This window comes from Anabas testudineus, chromosome 12, assembly GCF_900324465.2.
Source record: "Anabas testudineus chromosome 12, fAnaTes1.2, whole genome shotgun sequence".
Lineage (NCBI taxonomy): Eukaryota > Metazoa > Chordata > Actinopteri > Anabantiformes > Anabantidae > Anabas > Anabas testudineus.
In genome coordinates this window covers 11505950-11524662 of record NC_046621.1, presented here as the reverse complement: position 1 = coordinate 11524662, position 18713 = coordinate 11505950, and positions in this window count along the sequence as shown.

The window sequence follows — 18713 nt, the reverse complement described above, 5'->3', positions numbered from 1 at the left end:
GAGAGCTAGCCACAGTAAAAGTCTCAGGAGCAGCAGATTTTAATTACATAACAGACCTGGCAATAACGGGGCATGCTAAAGGCTGAAACCTTGAGCCACGCAGGATTTGTCAGCGGAGGTGTCTGGAATGTCTGGTATGGCATGGTACCACCAGCATAGAAACCAGAACAATCTGTTGTTTGTTAATCCTGCAACGAACAAACAAGCCTTTATTGGTGCCCAACGTGTATTATTTAGGTTGTACAACCCAATCAAACATGAGGAGAAACATAAGAATTAACATCCCAGACTGTGGTTTCAGACAATCAACACCAACAATCATACGTCTGTAAAGACGTGATGTCTGCAATCGAGTCAGCGGATTGACTTCTCGAAATAAGCCACAACAGGCTTTTCCACTCTGCCTCTAATGTCCAAAGAGGCCTCTTGGATCTTGATTATTTAATGATGCTTTTACCGAAATTCGTATGAGTCAGAAGTTTTCAAAAATGAAAAAAAGAGGAAAAAAAATCATTTCAGATTATGTGTTTTTTTTGTGTGTGTGTGTGCGCTCATCACTGCTTTGGACCTTGACACATTAATGGAACAACATGTCCGCAGAGACAGTGTGATTTGTCATTTTATGATAACCGGTATACAAACAGTATTTGACATTGATTCCAACAATGAGAAGTGATGATAGTAGTTTCTCGTTAGTTTATTGCAAGATTTATTGTTTAGTGCCGCAGAGAAGAATATGTGAAGAAAAAAGTTTTTGTTCTGTTCTACATTTCTTATCACACATCTGCAACATGTTAGCCGTGTAAGTCCACAGCCAAAATCAGTAATACAGATTCTTTTTATCAGTGTGGCCTTTGGGAGTTTTTGTTGATAGGCAGGAATAAACATGGTTGCTATGCAATGAAGGAAACTGAACAAAATCTTCAAACAGAGCAGCTGTTGCTCCAGTTATTCTTGAATCTACGTATGTACACTGTGTTTATTGTGGCATTTATTGGATTCAACTTGTTCAAATTATACTGACCTGAACTCTGAACACTGTAAAGTTTAATCCATATTATGACATTTACAGTAAAATAGTGTTTGGTGATTACACAAATAACATCTTAATTTGATAGTTCATAGTATAATTATAATAAAAATATGTTTCATCTTTTTATTGGATAAGTCTCTGAGCTGATTACTGGAACTGCTTCTCCTCAAGTCCAGTCACTTACTGTAATAAAAGCTATGTGTGGAGGGAAAACTAAAAGTTTATGTTGCTTGATCTGTCTGGAGCCTTTGGCAAATCTTCAAGATGTCTTTGCTGGGCCAAGAATACAGCTTGCATTGCCTTTCCAGCGGTGTGCCCCAAGGTTCGGTTGTCAGACCTCTTTTCTTCTCCATGCATACCACCTACCTGGTTCCTATCAGCCACTCACATAGTTTATCATTGCCTTACAAACAACTCCCAACTCTTTCTGTCCATCTGCCCTTCAATTAGATTAGATTAGATAAGTCAACACAGCATCAGTGTCAAACATTATCCGCCGACCTGAAGTCTTGATCAGTTTAAATGGACATATGTCAAACTCTCACGGTGGGACATGACGTTGTGTTTTCAGGCTGAAGAGAGAAGTGCTGAACTATGGGACCATTTTAGAAATAAATGCAGCAAAATATACAATAAGTCAGCACAGCAAATTTCATGTTGAAGAAAGAGTCTTTATTTTCCTCTCCAGCTGTGGCTGTTCTTATTGGCAGCAGAAAGAATCCTGGACACAATCTGAACTGTCTTTCCAGCTGAAGTTTGAACACTGGCCTGTGATGTGATGAATGAGCTAGAAGTGCTGTAATTCACTGTTATCCGCTGGTGGGCTCTTAAAGGCTGCTGGTAATAATTTCACCTAGATAATTTACCCGCACGGTAGCTGATGTTGTTGCAAATTAGAGTTAACATGTTATTCTGATAAAAATGATATAGCTGAATTATAATTTAGGAAATTTTATTTTGAAAATGATATAGGGATCCATGTTTCAGCTTGCGAACGCCGCTATTTGCATTCTTTGTTAATCAAGTTGTTGATTCAAAGTTTCAGTGAGAAGCCTGACATGATGCATACAGCGTTAAAACTGTCTTCCTGAAATTATACACAGCTGGATTAAGCCAAGGTAACTGTTTATGTGAAGTGTCTCTCCATTCATAGCTGTGGTTAACCACAGCATTCCTGCCACATATAGCATTTTAGTCATACCTGCTTCCTTGCACCAAAATAATTACTCCATTTGTCCAGATGTCTATACCATTCAGCCACCCAAGAGATGGTACAAAGATGAAAACCGCTTATACATGAACGAAGGAAAGTCAGAATATTTCATGGATTTATAGGAATAAAAAATCTACAATTATAGCTCCATAAAGGGAGAATTTGAGGAAAAATAAATTCTGGTGGTGTGATATGCCTTGACTTTAAATATGGTGTGGTTTTGAATATCTGGTGTGTGGCAGACTAATAAATGTCAAAGAGAATTTTTAAGGATATAAAACAGACTTTGAAATTATTTTTATCCAATGTATATGTATCAAAACAAAGCTACCTTCTCTAAATGAGAAAAAACAGTGAAGAACTGAGGCCAACCCTCAACACTTGAAAAACTCTTTTCTTTACCATAGTTCAATCGGTGGTTGTGTGAGGCGTTCACAGACCATAAAGAGTGTAGGTTATTTGAACTGAATGATCTATATGAAACACAGAAGCTTCTACTTCCCTCCGCATCCCAACCAACCAGCAAAACATGTATCTCACGGAAATGACACGTTCTGGGGTGTGATGCCAGAGAAATAAACTGAAACTTAATCTACTTCAAAATTGTGAACTATGAATGTCAACTAGTTCATTTGTATAAACTGAAGATGAACTAGCTCTTGTGAAGTGCATACTTGCACAACACTGCATTCCAGTTTCAAAGTTCTGTTTCTGTTTCTGGGATGCCTGAAGAAATAATGCCAGTGTCTTAGTGAGTTAAAGTGGGGGAAACCAAAAACATTTCAGCACTTAATCCAGGTAGATGAAGTGGTACTAGATGTGACCACAAAAGTCAATAAACATTATGATTCATCTTTTGAAGATAGTAGTGTAGATCCTCAACAACAAAGCAGTACTTCTGTACTAAAGTGGTGTACATGCCAACATCTCCAGAGCCACGCTAGGTTAACAATGTGTTTGTATCTATAGTATCGCTGATGCTGCATATGCTACATTTTGAATCAGCTTTGCATGAGTCATTGCTCCCTTTGGGTGGCAGTATTCACCTTCACAGCTGAAGTTATTTTTTTCTTTTCTTAGAATGCAAGTTATTCTGAATATCATGCAAATGAGGTAATGACCTAATACTTTTTAGGGTTTTTAACAATCTGGAAAACCTATCGAAGTTGGTGAATACGTGTCTATGATTAGTATCAAAGTTCCCTTTCAGGTCCTGTGAGGATTATGTCCCATGCTACTGAGCAGACTGTTATTTCAAAAGGTATTACGGACTTTGTTTTGGCTTTGTAAGGTCAATATTTCATGGGGAATATTGAGTAACACGTGCCTCTGAGACATTTTTATTTCTGTAATCCAACACTTTTATTTTATGTGCAAAAGACATATTCCAGGAAAATGACTTTGAAAGGTTAGAAATTCTGAAATGAACATTTTCATCTATTCCTTTTACTCATCTTCCATATCACATGAGCGCAAAGACCAGGGACATCATTGCAACATTAGCTTCAGCGTGGTGACAAATGTTTTTACTTATTTCACCCTGTGTGTGTGATTAATGTAGATATTAGATCAAAATATATTCCTTTTCACAGACAGACACGGTTGTGCTTGTGTGGTTAAGCCATGTTATTATATTAATCAGGTATTTTCACACCTGAAAACAGAAATATTGCATATCTGTAAACATTTTTAGTGAACTTATTGTCATCTACTGATGTGTAGATATGTAGAGTGGATGTGACAGCATTTTCATTTGCTTCTAATATTGAGAAGACAATAACCCACACCATAGAAAATGACTTTCTTCATTTATACATTTTAGGTGTTTTAAGTTTAAATGTGTTGCATTTTATTATTGAAATGTGTATTGGAAAGAAGTGTGTTGGAAATACATTCATGTATTCATTGGTTCTGACCCTTTCTGCCTAGTCAACCATCCATCATCATTTTCTCTGACAGTTCTATTCTTACCTAAAACGCAGCAGTTCCAGACATTTAATTACATCAATTTTAGAAGTCTAGCAAGGATGTTTGCCATACATGATAAAACTGAGGAGAATTTCACGATAAAAAGCCCCAGAAAATCTCCTTGTTAAGCAGGATAATTAAGCTTCTGTGGTTGTCTCAGATTTGCTTCCCTGTTGTGTCTGTTTATAATGAGGCCTTTTTAATAGACAGCGAATAATGTGGGTGTTGATGAGTGGAACATTTTATCATATTCTGATGTGTTTATGGCTTTTCTCCTTTCCTCTTATTGTCATTATGATGAATGCAGTCATCCTCTGGAGAAAAAGGCCAAACCACAGGCCTTTTCATATACACTCAAACCATGGTTCCACTCATAAAACACCCAGGCCTCCATTGTCTTCACTGACTGGTTGTTATTAAAGATGAAATATGTATTTTATTTTATGACAATATGTTTTTACTGTAAAATCCTTTCTATTTTTCTACCTGTGATATGTACATAATGTGTTGTCAAAAAATACATACAGAAAATCACATACTAAATTTAATAACGTTATTTAAGCCATCACGTAAACAATTGACATATTGTGCAGTTTTGGTTATTTTAATATTAGCAAATATCTAACAGGGTTAACAGTAAAGCTAATTTGCTATCAAACAGTTGCCTAGTTACACACATAGACATATATACAGTAGATATATGTCTATATATCATTTATGATCAAAAGAAAAGGCTGTTATGGTTTAGCTCCCTGCTAATCGAACCAGGCAAAAGGCAACATGTTGTCCTCTTTAAATGGGATGATCAGTAAAGCACATGATGTTTTCTTAGTCAGGAATGGAATAACTGATAGAAGCCATCACTCTGTAATCTGGAACCGCACACCTATCAAAATGTGTTTCCCTTTTGTCCCATGTGATGTTATTGCGACAACAGATGGAGAACAATCTACTGTTTCCCCAGACCACTTGTCCCAGTGTGATGTATTTTATCAAGATCAACTTGTAGGTAACACAAAATGAAAGAAACAGCAGACCAGCATTGGTTTGCATGAATCTGGCTTCAAGTTAATTCAGAGTTGCTGCAAAATAATCTCTGAACCTCAGACATGACGTGTTGGAGACAACCTGGCCATTGAGTGGCCTTCAGATGTTTATTAGAGAGCCCTTCAGACTCGCCACAGTTATGCTACTGGATGCTTTTGAAGACATGATCTAATTCAGAGGCCTTCTAAAGCCCATCAGGTTACAGCTTTACTCTTCCCCATGCAGACTGCAGATCACTTTGTAATTTCATCTAAGATCGTATTGTCACAGATGTTAATCGTCATAATAGCTCAGGAGTATTTGAGAATGAGGCTCGCGGTCACATTGCTGGCCTGCTGGGGAAGTTGTGTTGGAAATATTAATAACATGATGGTGAGGCCAAAGGCAAGTCAAAATCATTAACAGCCCCATACCTAGCATTTGTGGTATGGATATCTCTGTCTTTGCGTCTCAAGAGTGAGATCAACACAAAGGCAGGGAGGCTGTCGTAGCAATAAGTGATTTAGCAGACGGAAATTGGTTGTCTAATGTCTACAGAGAGGTTTGTGCAGAGGTATGCTCGCAAGTTTTCCATGACTGCATGTTCAAATCACAATAAATATCCCTCTCTGTCGAGCTACCGAGAGCCAGGTTAAATGTTCTGTTGAACTACCACATGCAATTGCAATTAAGAGAGCCTGGCAAGGTGCTTACTGCATAAAATACCTGCAGCGGTGGGTGATGCTCACGACACTACACTAGCCAGGACTGGGACCCAAAGCTGCAAAGCTAAGACCATGTGCAGTCAGCTGGGTGTTTACTCTCGATGGAATCACAACTGTGTTTCCTGACACACATGCCCACCACATGCATATTTACACCATATCAAGTGTGGAAAATTTCAAAACAAGCGTTTCCTAGAATCTCAAGGGAGTGTTTTGGCCTCTTGAATGAAATAGGTGAATCCCTCTTTAGTTTACCTTTCTATTTTTGCCCTTGTCTCCATGTTCTCATGCTAAAAAAAAACAGTTTGAAGAAATTTTCCTCAACGTGCAAGAACTGTGTCATAAACTCAGCTTTACGATAAATGATATCATTGGAAAAAAGGACGGAAATTGGGTCTGAAACCGGTTCGTAGCAGTCCTGAAATTCTTTTCCCTGTAGATAATTTGCAGCGCAGACAGACATCATATGGTATTGCGTTTGTGGTGCTATAACCCTTGCACAGCTACAGCAGAAAACGTGACAGTAAAATCTTGCTGTTTCATGTTCTTACTCTGTGTGTAACATAGTGAATTGTTTGAAAATGGTGCTTGGAAGAACCACGAGTTCAACAAAAACCACAGAAAAGAACTCAACGCAGGAGGCAACTTTCCAGTGCTTTTTTTTTTTTTTTTTTGAAGCTCAAGTTTGCAGATTTTTGGCTGTTAAGTCCCCTATTAATGTAGAGGTATAGGCACAATCAGCTTTTCCATGTGGTGGACATTCCAGGCCACATCTGCTTTCAATATATCCACATGTCCAGCTACTTCAGACCTATAGGCTAACAATCTTTTCCCAGTTATTACTTTGAAGCTCTAAATGTGAATGGCATCAGCATTGTATGGATGCATGTAATAATGTGTTGTATAAGCAATGATGTGCTGTTTGTTATTTGTGCTTTGTGGTGCTGCATATCTGGTCAAATACAGTAAACGCAAGAACAGGATGATGACAATAAAGAAAGAATTTACAAGAACCAACTTGGTTGTAACTCTGAAATATGACTGCAGACTGCACGGATTCAGGAAGGGTTCGTTTACTGCTGTTTACAACTTTTTGGACACCGCAGCCACATCTGTGATTTGTTTGCAGATGTCACAGAACTTACAGCTCATTTCTGGAAGGGACGAGTGTTCAGCCTATAGACACATCTGCTATTGATGTTCAATTTAAATTAAAAGAAACAACCATGTCTTCGCATGTCTAGCCACTGCGCCAAGATGAGCCTCACGTCCCCTCGATGTCTTATTTCCTTCATCTCTGATGTATTTTCGCATGTGCACTACAACCGCATTGGACAGAGTTGTGAGGAAGTGCTCGAATGAGACGTCAGCAGCAACTGGCTGGAGTGGAGACGTGAGAGGAGCATATACAGTGCACACTAATGAGGCACATGCTTTATGCTTTGCAGTAGATTCATCAATCATAAATTCATTCTCCACTACTGTGCTGCACTGTTGATCTGCACAGCGTGGAATAAGGTGTGCGTTTACAGTAAATGGCTGTTTTCAGGTTCTTATCTTGAAGGGAAAGCGTTTCTCCACTTTCACACTGTTTGGGACTGTCTCATCCACTGTGCGGGAGAGAGTCCAAGATGATTGCCATAGATAAGTGCAGGGAAGTGACTATAACGAAGGTGGAGTGGTTAACCAAATGTACACTTGCCAAACCAGCAACTTACTCATCAGCCCTTGGAGGCTCTTTTTTCAACATGTAAACCTTAAACACAGTCATTTGATAGAGCTTCAATTTCACCTTTTCGTCACTTATCCAAGTTTGTTTTCGAGTCTAGAGTTTTTCTCCATTACTGCCTACTGCCATCTACATACAGTATGTGCACGCTTTTGCTTTAACTGGCTGTCATCTACTTGAGAATTCATGGGGTGACAGAGTCTGGACTCATCTGACCCTGGTTCTCATCTGGAGTTGGAACTGAGTCATCCGGTCAGGCTGGAAAGACCCTTCCAGGGCTGCAGGAGTGGGAGTATAGTGTAGTAAATAGTTCTTTAGCTGTTTATTTGTCTTTTCCCAGATATCTTTTACACATTCCTCAACTTTTTCCATGTTTGTGCTTTTGATTGTTAAGAATAAGACAAACTGTTACATGTTTAAGCCGAGTGGACAAATGGCTGCTTTCAATCATGTGATGGTCAAACTAAATCACACAAATCACAGTCCAGGGACTTGAGTCCTGATTTACAGTAGTAGACAAGCCTGGCAAGTATACATCCAACTGCTTAAGTCAATAACGCCTTGATCTGCTTCCAGCGCAGCTTCCCCAATGTTAAACTGTTCCACAGATGAGAAACACAATGCTGTTTCTCGGCAGATAGATTATCCCCCCGGAGCAGTGTCAGCATTTTTAAGTTGACAGCTGATGCTCACAGGTCAAGTTCTCTTGTGTCTTTAGACCGTTACCTTTAGTCCAAGGGGTCAGTCTCCTTGCTGATCCCTCAGGCCAGAAGCATGCTGCAGCTTTCACTGGTGAGTGCAGATGGTGAGAAGTCATGCCATTGGAATTTTCCCCCAAGAGGCTTGATCTGTCCCAAACATCATGCTCTCACATTGATCTGTAATTCGAATGAATTTAAAATTAAACTACAAGGATAAAACATTGCACGCGAAAACCTATTTTATTTACACTCTACTGCACTAACATACACACTTTTTCTGACCACACTTTTCAAAAATGAATCAGCCAGATGGATGGAAGATTAAAAAAAAAAAAAAAGCAATTTCTACTGTGTGAGTGATGTTTCAAAATAAAACGGGAAAATGGTGAAACTGTTGCCGTGTGAGCCATTTAAAACTTGAATCCTAGGTAAAGAGAGCTCCCAAAAGGCTAAAAAGGGGTTTCCAGCTTGGAAACTACTTGTTCTTGGCTCCTTAAAATGCTTGTAAATGTAGAAAGCTGTACACAATCACTTTTCCTGCAGAGCACAGATAAAAACTGCTCTCGTACTGGAACATCTTAAAGCCAGCAGCGAGTAGAGTGATATAAAAGCCGTTTAGTGATGCTTGGCAGTAATAACTCTTCAAAATATTTACTAAATTAGAACTTTTCGTCCACTTCATTTTCTTGTCATTTAGCTTAATGGGCATGTTTTTTTTATGTCCATCCTCCATCACACCGCTCTCAAAATATTGTTATGAGCACTTTTCCACTCGTCCATTAATGTGCATTTCTTCAGAATCCATGACAACAAGATGAAGACCAAAAGCACTCATTTGTTTTGATCCTTCAGATTTCTGTGCTAATATTAATAGCCTGTAGGAAAAAAAAAGGTTTACTTCTCAGTCTCAGTCTTTTTGCTGCAGATTAATATCTATGGAGTCTTTACTGCAGCAGCATGGTGCACGTTGGACCCTCTCAAAATAGCCATGGCCTTGTTTATAACAATGAAGTAAATATCACCTAGTGTGATGGTTTATTGGTGTGCAAAGTAGTTTGACTGTGTGAAATCATTCTGCTGTTGTTTTTTATCTTTTCGTGGGTTTTGTGGACAGTAAGAAAAGTCTATTATATTATTGACAGCCTCATCTCTTAAACCACAATGATACTGTCAGGCTGAAGTTTGTCCCGTCTTTATTTTTTTTTTTTTTTTGGCAGCACAATATAATATTTCCAGTGCTGTTTGTAATTAATATTTAGTTTTCCTGAATGACAGCAGTCATTTGCCATCACCCAAACTTGGATGTCCAGAATTCCAATAACTGCCAGTTTGGAAAACTAAAGGACTAAAGCCAGATAAAATTACTGCACAACTAAAAGACCACAATCCCTCAATGGGCTTAAGATAATATTATGATGGAAAATGAGCAACACTGCCTCATCTAAATGAGACACTTCAAACCTATGAATTTTAATATGATGTTTTCCAGCTATACTCGTGCAAAAGTAGAAGTGTTCTAGTTACGTGTTTCAAACCATATTCGCATAGCAGTCATGCTGATACTATTTTATTTTTGCAGAAAAATAACCTTGACAAAGTCAACCGCAACGCAGTAAGCAAACATCACCCATCTGTCAGCTGTGATGCTTCGTGTTGAAAAACTATAACATGGACTTACTATGTATAGTACTGTAGTGGACTTTAACAGATGTTAAAGTGATTTGTGTGCTGATCAGGGATGTGAAGGATATTTATTTGTCCTGTAACTGTATGCGCTATGATGCTTTCATCAAACCTCTGTTGTTCTGTTGGATAGCTGACATTCCTGTCTGTCTCTCGTACCCAGACAGGATCCGCACACACACATTACTCTGCCTTAGGGAAACCAGAAGGTTTTCAGGTGCCTTTTATTGTGTAATTTCTTATCAAAATCAACACAAAATCCATAAAAGTGAAGTCTAAAGAACCACAAAAGCTTCTAGACACGCACTATAGTTCAATATACTTGAAAAGTTTCACTGTTATAACTTCTTGTAGAACGATCTTGGGCACATGGCTCTTCTACAATTGCTACTGTAAGTCTAGATTACAGTCTGTTTTTACATAACCTCTTCACATAACCTCAAACATGTGCTCAGTGATTGAGACAAAATGGATTTTATTCTCAAAAAGATCTTATAATAATACCTCTGCAACTGTGAGTATAACCTTCATCACAGTCAGTTGAATGCACTTGAAAAGTTAGGACAGGGGTGATGTGGTCATGAGAACAGAACAGATTGAGAAAACTGGCAGTGGCAGGGTTTTGGACTCACTGGAGTTTATTGAGAGGTTTTGAGGGTGAGTGATTTGTCATTGTAATGCATTTGGTGGTCATGTAAAGTTCTATATCATCTGCATAGTTGGATGACAATTTAAAGCATCTTTAATTGTTTGTTGATCCGTTGGAGGTGAACCTGGCCAAGTCAGCCTCTGTGGTGGGCCACATATTGAGACATCACAGGTTTTTGACAGCTGTTCAGCCACAGGGGCTGTTCAGACATGTGTTTCTCTGCAACACAACCAACAACACAATGTGAGTCAATTTGCAATTTGAATGAATCAATCAAGCTTTTTTTGTAGAGAGTCTTCTGTACTAGTTATTGCAATTCAAAGAGCTTTACATATGACAGACAAAATATTAAAAAGGAAAAAAAAAACATCATGGATGCAAACAAAATAGAATAACAAGGCAAATACAATCGATTCAATAATACTAGAAATGATAATAAGGATAATGAATAAATATTTAAAACAAAGATGCAATAAAGAGGAAAAACTAATAATAGTCATTAAATATAAGGCTGCAACGGTAGCTCTCAGTAGTTCTCAGACCCCTAGACAGGCAGTTAAAACATTTCAAGACAGATAAGTATACCCTTTACACAAACTCCCTTTTACGATCAGTGAAACAGCTTTAAACTGAGATGACTCAGTGAGGTTTGCTAATACTGAGACTGCAGCTACTACAATTCATCTTCACTGTTAAAAAAGCATGAATGTACATAAATTATTAATATATTTGTACCTTTTAAATGTATAAGGATGATTATAAGCAAATATGATATCTTGCTCCTGACAGACATACTTGATAGGTTCATTTATTTAAGGTCAAATGTTACTGACTGGTTAAATTTAGCAGCTCGGAGCACCGGATACTTTACAAGGATTGACTATAACTGTTATAACTGTAAATTGTTACCTCCCTGTAAAACACACAGCACACACTTGTGTGATGTTGAGGTTGTTTTAGTTGCTGAGTTCTACGGTAACAGTGGTCCTGTGCAGGCAAGCGAGTTGTGGAGCATGCTGGGAAACATGAGAGCTTTTCTGGAAGAAAATGGGATCCTAATAAATCCTTCAGCGGGGTGGAGGGGGGGGGGGAGAGGGAGCCTTGTAAAAACCGTCATCCATTAAAAACTCTCGGCTGTCATGGCTCGTCTTTATATTCAACAGTAGGTGTGAGTCAGTGCCAGCCTCTTTACTACTGGTTCCATTGTAATAGCAGAAGTGAAGTGGATCATATAACTGCCTATTGAGGCACTAAATTTAAAGTTTTTAAGCAGCTAAGAAAAGCTCACTCAGGGGCCTGCTGACAGTTTATGTTCATTTCTATTTTTTGTTGTCCTGTTTACTCCAAACTGCTACTATTTTCTTCTTCAGTTCATTCAACATAGTTTACACAATACTGCTGACTCTGCCTGATACGGTACAGTATACAATATAGAGCTCCACCCTTTATTTTCCACAGAAAGAATAAAGATGGGTCTCCTTCTGAGGACTTTCCCCAAGTCCCCCAATGACAGGTGCCCAGGAGGCATCTTGATAAGATGCTCAAAGTAGGTAGGTAGGTGCTAAATCTCATTTCACCTGCATCACACTTGCCTGAATGCATGCTAAAAGATCACATGCCAACAGAACCACATCATCTGCAAAAAGCATAGAAGTGCTTCTGAGGTCCCCAAACCACACACTCCTCTCCTCTGTCAGACTGGTACTATGACAGATGGCTTGCAGTAGGTCACAGTGAGGCGTTTTTATATGTCAGGGTTTTCCAAAGCTGTGAAAAATCGAAATGACTGACTGATTTATCAGCTGCTGACAAAGCTACAAGTAATCCTTTGGACGTTTTGAATTCACCAGAGTCACATTCCCCAATGGCACTCAGATGGTCAGATTTAATTATAAGCTTGCTGGGATTTATCATCCGAGACAGCTAAGTGGACTAAAATATTATGAAAGGTTGTAATGAGATTACAGTGATTTATGGAAACTAATTGGGCCCTGTTATTATTATTAGAATTACTGTAATGATGGGCTAATTCTTCATGATACATTGACTTCTTGCCGTTTGTGTAACTTGGTCAGTAGGCTTGTGTGTCAGAGGTTTTATTTGTCTAACTACAAGGATTCAAAGAGCCACAAGTTCAGAATGATAACAGTCTAACTTTTGTATTCTGGTGGAGGTCTGTGTGACTTTATTTTTTACTTAAGTATACCCTTACTTAATATACCCTATTAAACTAGAGCACAATATTTAAAAACAATATTAGTCATGCTAGACACAAACAAGTATTTGAAAAGAGAATTTTATGAGGCCTTTAGATTTTCATGCAGGGCATCCAAGCCCCAGTGCACCCAACCTTTCTAGGCTGCATTTCTGCCTCCTGATGGGATCTGGAAAACATATATCTCTGCAAGGGGCTCCACTGGATGCGGCTGCTTATTGCTGTGGACCAGCAGGCAGCGCACCCCTATGTTATGCCTCCCAGTGGGAGCACCACCGGAAAGTGTCAGTCAGGAGACTTTGGCATCTGCAGTCTGAGGGAGGCGAAACACTTAGCTTCTGTTTCTCCGCTTTCCCTGACACAGCACATTGCCAAGGGCATGAGCCCACTCTGGGGGACCTCCAGTGGAGCATCATATACAATGCGGTAGTGCATGTAAAGAAGAGGTTTGAGAGAGTGTGACTCCATTGGAGAAAATATTCTTCATGTTGTCGAACATCTCATCAGTCGACAGCCACAAAACACCCTCACAGGGCCAATGCTCACAGGCCCAGTTGTCCGTAAACACAATGCATGAGAGAAGTGTCAGCTTCACTGTTTCCACATATCTCTGATTTATCCTGGAGCTGCCATGTTGGTCCTGGTAGGTAGTGTGGAAAGCCTTTTAGCCTTTTGATGTGAATATCAAAATTAACATGACATTACCGAGGAACTATGCTGAATAAGTGACATAGGGGTTGAGAAATTTCCTGGCACACTTCTTGTCCAATCAGTGCTGTCTGAGTAAAGTTGTCAGGGAAACAAATGGGCTTCAGTGAGACTTGGTGCAGTGTCTGATTGATTCACCAGTTCGTTTTCATCAGAACTTAGAGGAGTTTGATGAAAGAAGCTTTGACCTTTCTGCTGATTTGGAGCAACTCTCATCACTTGCTATTTTTAAAGCTCTAGATGGAGTTTTCTTTTCTTCCCTCATGCCTGGAATCATCTGCTAAAGATATCTCACTGCAGACTTCTGGAAATACCTTTAATAAAGTTGCACCAAGGACATGCTCAACAGAATAAATAGAAAGAGCCTTAACTGAGAAATCATTACAGTTGTGATCTGATATTGGCCCTAAATCAAAAAGGTGCAGTAATATAAAGTATAAAGTATAAATCATGTGGAATCTGTCTTTCAAATCTGCAGCACGTGTTGTAGTAGCTCTACTTGTCAAAAATCTGTTCAGTGACTTTAAAGTGGTTTCATGTTTGTGTTGTGCAAGTAGACAAAGATTCCCATTGGAAAATCTTGTCTGGTGACCGGTCACAGTGTTTTCCTCATACGTAACAAACAACACACAACGAAATGTGGTTCCTAACATTTGTTCCTGGCAGTTCATCAGTGATTATCTGATTGCCTGGAGGAACTGCAGTGCTCCAAATCAAGGCCTTCACTGATTAATTGGCATTTAGAAGAATAACGGTGAGGATAACCAGTATTTACAGCACAGTCAGACACAGTCATTTGATCAATATTGTATGCCTCTTCGTTTTTTCCATTGAGGAAAGCCTTTTTGTCCAGAGGCGTGCAGACAGACGCCCGCCGTCACTTCACTTCAAAACATCAAGCCAAAAAACGTGGAGTCTCCATTTGGTCCCCAGAGACATAGCATGCATGTGCCTCAGCTTTACCGTAAATGCTCTGACATGACAGCAAGAGTTATAACTCCACCAGTGGAGGGAACCTCCGATCTGTGGGGCATGGAAAGAAAGAAGGAAAGGGTTTCCCGGCACTCTTAAAAGGTGATGAACCGATATTTCATCGGCCTTTTCTGAGAAATCACCCTTTTTTAGTCAGCCACAGAAAGGAGAAGCCCCCAAAAACGTATGGGAAATACCTCAAATTCCTGCTCGTTCTAGTAACTCAGGCCGGCACTTTCTTCTGTTCTGTTCTTTATATAGAGCACTGGAGTGTTTCCTCACTCCTTCACCATCAAACACAATTGTGATGCAAAAGCTGGAGAAATCTCTTGAAGGTATTAATGACTGATTGGAATAATCACCACACATGTGCTAACCACATGAAGTGAGTAATAATGACCTTCAAACCTGAACGCTAGTATAATGACTCTTATAGCAACTATTCCTTCATAAAATCTATTAAAATAGATTCCGGGTCATTGTTATTTACTATTAGTAATTATGTATTATAAATATTTAATGAAACCATCAGCATGTGTTTGTGCATGATGTTGACATCTTCAAACTATTATTGTTTTTAGTAGAGACTTGAACCTGTTTTGCATTTGAAGAAAATCTGTTTCTATCTATTTTTTTTTTTTTTTTTGAAGAAAGGTATTAAGCAGTGATAATGCGTTCATGATGAATTATAGTTGAAAGGCTTCCAGTGAACATCTGCATGTTCTGACGTGTCCCGTGTTACGAATGACTGGAAGTGATACACAGTTCCTCTGAGACGTGCAAAAACTTTGCTGGACTTTGGAATTAATCTATTTTCACAACATGCTTGTTGCCCAAATTGCAGCCAGTACACGAGTCATCGCTGTGACCTATTACCAACTTATTATTAACAAATAGAACCTACAATTCTATATTTGTAATGTACTTCTATGGGCTAAAGAGTTAAGATCAGTCAGAGGACAAAAATCCAACAAGAATCTGCAGTGGGAAAAAGTTCTGAATACCAGAAAGTATTTATCCTAAAGGACTAATACATCCAACGAGTACAATTTTACATTATCCTCACTTATCTGAAGCTTTTCATAAAATGAACATGAAGATGGAACTCATGCTACACTTTATTTTTCATTTTAACAGGACTGATATACCCACTAGTCATGCTTGGCTTTATGGTTATTGCATTGCTGTGTTATAAACACAGTGGGGTGGTTCACTGATGTTAAACCACAAGAAGTGGAATCAGTTGCGGCCTGTTTTAGTGTCCGCCTGAGTAACCAGCACAGCGCAAGGCTATGGTCAGAGTTTGGATGAGTTATTGCATGTAACCTGTTTGTCAGTTGTATCTCGTATTAAAGGAAATCACTCAGCACTTGGCTTTCATTAACAGTGTTGCACTTTTGAGCTGACAGTTCCAGCATTTACTTAAGCCTGATTTTATTTAATCAAAAGGTTTGATTCATGTTAACCAGAGTTGTTATGTAAAACAAGTTCAACTCCACTAGGCCTCCAGCACCAAACTAACATGAGTAAAATGATACCTCAAAAGGAGCTGTAATAACTCATTTTAATGTATGTTTCAGGCTATAGATGAGAAGCTGCAGCTCTCAGCAACCCCCTGCAGCTGCAGCTGCAGTAGGACCACAGAGAAAAATGCACTGATAGATTTTCAAGATGTAGGGACTATAAACAGTAGTCAGCACTTCTTTTAAGACGTCTCCAAGCTGTTAGAGGTGCTTGCAAGTAAAAAAAAAAAAAAAACCCTAGGCAATAAGTGTTTGGGTACATTCTTAGGCAGTATTCCCAGACACCAACAGTGGCTACATTGGGGCTTGAATAACATTTGAAAGATTATCCAAGTAGGTGATTGATGGAATGAATAATGGCATCTACATCAAGAAGTCGTGTCACGCACACCTCTATTGACTGTGGTACCCAGGAGAAATCAACTTATATATGTTGTATTAATCCGTGCCACATGACATGAGAAATCTTTAAAGTTGGAGTTAAAGTTGGAGTTTTTGAGACTTGGCAGACATTTCGCTGCTGACTGGAAGAAGAAGCAGCACAAGCAGCAGTAAATAAAAAATGGTTCTTCTCTTTATCAAGCACAAAGACGATAATAAAAGAAACTACTGCCATCAATTAGCTTCTTCACTGTGACCATGACAGACTCTGTTGATTAGTTTCCAGGAGAAGAAGAGTGGAATGGCTACACATGGCACGCTTCCCAGGACACGGTGGACACTTGAGCTACACGGCCAACTGTTTTGAATCAGTGGTAAATACTGCATGGTACACTTGAAGACCTTAAAAGTGATGCCAAATAGGATAGAAACTTAGAGAGAGTGAGAAGACAAATGTGTGGGCAGAGTCTGCATGTCTGCACAAAGTGCATTCATTTAATAAAACATTTAATGTGCACATATTTATATACAAACTTCCCTTTAAACCCATACATTTGAGCAAATAATTACAAGTGTGTGCATCTCTAATCAGGTCATTGCACGGTCATGAGCAGTATTAGCTGTGAATTCCAGGAGGCAGATGTAAGTAACCTATAGCTTAAAGCAGTTCTGTACAGGAAAGCTACTGGAAAATATTAAAATTCCACCTGGTTCTACTGAACAGAAACATCTGCAAGAACACAAGGAATTCCAAAGATAGGAGTGCTCCTGAAAACCAAGGGCTTTACATCATGACACAATACACAAAATAATGTTTAGCTGTAGTGCAACTCATGCAGAGCATCGCAGACACGGGGAATGAATACACAGAATTAACAATAATGACATCCTTTATCGATCTCCGTAGGAAAGTTGTTGTTTGGACAGCTGCAGTAGATGACGGCGCTACTGTGGGGTGTTGGTGTCTTGTCCAAGGACACTTCGACATGTAGCCAGGACGTACTGGGAGTCACAACTGATCCCTGGGGTTTATAGACGACTGCGACTACTCTACCAAGTGAACTACATGTCACCCCAACATGACGTGTGTGAACTTTTATTCATGCAAACATGAAAATATATAATATATATATCATAATGGAAATGCCAGTGATAAATTTTAATATAAAAAGTCCCTAGTGCTCTGATGGGTGTAGTGAAGGAGATTCTCCAAGCACATGTGCGTAAAACACCCGAGATAAAAAATGATTCCATCACTGACTCATGTTTTTCTAAACCTAGACCTAGACAATCCTACATTTAAAGGTTATCCAGTACATACAGTAATGCAGGATTTGCATGAGCTGCATTAGAGCTTCCTAACCCCTGTGTGCCCCTTATTATTTACCCTAAGGAAGCATTTACTGCTGGATAATGTAGTGGTAAGATCGCCATCTTCCATCCAATCCCAGCTGTGGCCTACCTCCAGTAGGGGTCCTTAGGCAAGAGCTCCTAACGCTTACCCTGCCTTTGAACCTTGTAACTCACTGTAAGTCACCTTGAGTGTCTGCTAAATGTAAATTAAAGCATGCACTAATTTTATCTTTTATATTTTTATATATATTTCTAGCAGCTTAGCTGCTAAAGAAAAACAATTTTTTTATCAGGACATTTACATTCAGTCATTTAGCAGACGCTTTTATCTAAAGCGACTTACAGTGACAATAGACTAGTAGGGTCTTGCCTAAGGACCCCTACTGGAGGTAGGCCACCGCTTGGATTTGAACCCCGGTCTCTCAGGAATAGTTTTAGATGACTTCATATGAATGCTAATGTGCTGTGTCTTTGCAGACCACTGTGTGCTATTTGCAAATATGCTCATGTTACAAGGTGATAATCTGCTAAGCTGCGATTTAAAATCAAATTTGATGGATCTGAGTAGAGTTTGTGTGATGCTGTGGTCTCCGGTGGGGTTTTAAGAATTGAAGAATATTTTCATGTTTTTGGAAAAATAGCAACTTGGTCAACGGTTAAAATTCTAGTCACTTAAGGAATAAATAGGCCAAGGGTAACTCGGTTCTGTTAGTGTAAGCTCAGCACTCCTGTAAGAGCCAAATAAAAAACACTGGAAGTGTTTATAGTTACACCATAGCAGCATGCAGCAGGGCTCCTGTGGGGCCCGTATTTAATTCCATTAAGCTATTTTGA